General features: G+C 38.2%; 1 protein-coding gene across 1 annotated transcript in view; it reads right to left on the bottom strand.

Moving 5' to 3' along the window:
• LOC101859712 (merlin) overlaps nucleotides 1–1,254 on the bottom strand; it is a 30,197-nt gene extending 28,943 nt beyond the window's left edge. The window contains exon 1 of the mRNA XM_005100569.3: nucleotides 1,079–1,254. The gene's annotated coding sequence lies outside the window, so the exon portion shown is untranslated. The remainder of the gene's footprint in view (nucleotides 1–1,078) is intronic.
• Between the last annotated feature and the right edge of the window lie 1,062 nt (nucleotides 1,255–2,316).

Genomic DNA, 2,316 nt, shown 5'->3' with positions numbered 1-2,316 from the left:
TATCAATGAGGCGACGGGCATCGGATCGGCAGAAAAGGTGTGGGGGAAACTAAAAAATGGCGGAAAATTGGAAGCACTGAACGTTAGATCAATAGAACGAAGACACTTCCTTTTTTCCGGACCTGAGTCCGAATAACATTTTTTCATAGATAGTGTCAATTGCCACCGAGAGACGCGGTGTCAAGTCTGAAAACAACACTATCTTTAGCATTATACATAATGTATGTGTGTCTAATGGGTCAATTTGTTCTCAACTAATTTCATTGGACGACAAGTCTAGATCTAGTCTAGACTACCTCCTAGAGCTGAGCTACGGTACCAACTTGGCGTGTTTTCAATGAGACGTAGGCCTAGATCTAGGCCTAGGCTAGCCTTAGCCTACACTTTGCTGTAGAACCAACACAGGCAATTCTAGAAGTTCTAAGGTCACAAAAGCGCACAAACTCCAGCAGAAATTCATAAATCGGAGGAGGGGGGTCAGGAAAAGACACACACACACACTCACACACAAACACACGCACAAAGACGGACAGAGAGGCGAACGCACAACATCGAGCACTCGAGCAGAATAAGCTAGATCTACCCACCAACGCAAAAGAGCTCCAATTTACTCGGTGGCAATTGACAAAAAATCAATTTTTGTCAATTGCCACCGCGTCACTCGGTGGCAATTGACACTAGATCTAGATCTACCTTTTTCATATTCGGACTCGTCAGAATATGAAAAAAATTTATTCGAACTCGAGTCCGAATAAAGACGGCCATTTTCAAAACATAGGCTAATGGGTCGTGATAATTCATTTTAATAAACAAGGTGGGTTACAGTAGTTACAGGGTGGCATTCCCCTGTGACGTAATATAAAATTACGGCCGATAAAATTATGAGGGGGTATCAGGGCAGTGTCACGATGTAGATCTAGTCTAGATCTAGATTGTTAATTCGATCTCATCAGTCCAAGGCCCAAGTCCCAAGGAGTTCCTCATCCTCATCATCATCAGTAAGTTTCCTGGTTCACAGAAGAAAGTCACAAAACAGCAAGAAAGCATATCAATTATAGATCTAAGATCTAAGCCTTACTGTAAGACATATGCAAACTTGGATCTTTTCTCTCGCATTCAACAACGCACAACAAGTTCTTCAGACACTAATATGAAGGTTAGTGACTGGAAAAACCGAGAAAACCAGCTGACGAATAGATCTTAAAAGCCTACTGTTATTGTTTAACAGGCAACCATTTTGGTTGTACGAAACTTCAAAAACTAGGAAGTAATACGCCCGGTTTCTGACAACTTAGGAGTGAAATTCTTTTGAAACTGACGCACATCCATAAAAATTGTATTGGCACTGGTATAGGAACTCATACATTGTAATACATTTTGCTCAGCAATATATTGATGCAATTAGTGGTGTATGAGTATATCTGTGGGTGCGTGAGTGACGTTGGGGGGGCGCCTCACTAATGCAAAGATGAAAAGACAGGGAAAGACAGCAACTCATTTGCACAAATTCAAAATCTCTTTGACCTTAATAAAATACTTAGGCCAGCAAGAAATAGATAAGGAAGATCTGAATTAGGTAGGGTTCAATCTCAAAATTTCAGATACAATAAATTTTTGTTTTTGTTTTTGTTATAAACACAAAGTTCACCGCCAAAGTGGCATTTCCAGAACCAAACGACTCAGAAAGATACGAAACAAGACTAATCTATTGGTTCCGATCGTTCAGGGGACAACAGAGTCTATCCCATGAATAGTAGCTGTTTCAATTTAATATATCACTGCAAAGTCTTACTGTAATCGTAGAATCCTTAAAATTATAAATCAATTATAAATAAAATCTCTTTTTGAAGTGGGACTTCTATTGACACCGCAAAGAAAGTGATTGTTTTCATTAAAAGGGAAACAATCAATTAAAATATATATTCTATACTAAATTTATTCAGTTATATCCCTTAGTACATTTCTGCAATTTCCTTCCCCAACAACAACAACAATCTGAAACAAATGTTAAAAAACCAAGCAAACCTATCCCACCCCTAAAAAAATAAAAGCCCAAAAAAACAAAGCAAAATAACAACAACAACAACAACAACAACAACAACAACAACAACAACAAACTTGGATGACAGTAAACAAATTGAAACTAAACGAAGAAAAGACAGACACCATTCTTATAAAAAATCCACGATAAAATAAAGATCTGGAAAGTGTCAACTTTGATTTATATGGGCATATGACATCTAGTAAAGAAGTTGTCAGGAATCTCGGTGTATATATTGACCACCACTTATCAATGGGCTCGTTTGTAGGATCTCT

Source organism: Aplysia californica, unplaced genomic scaffold, assembly GCF_000002075.1.
Source record: "Aplysia californica isolate F4 #8 unplaced genomic scaffold, AplCal3.0 scaffold00252, whole genome shotgun sequence".
In the NCBI taxonomy this organism is placed as follows: Eukaryota; Metazoa; Mollusca; class Gastropoda; order Aplysiida; family Aplysiidae; genus Aplysia; species Aplysia californica.
The sequence above is the reverse complement of the archived record's forward strand: the minus strand, read 5'-3'. Positions and strand labels throughout refer to the sequence as shown.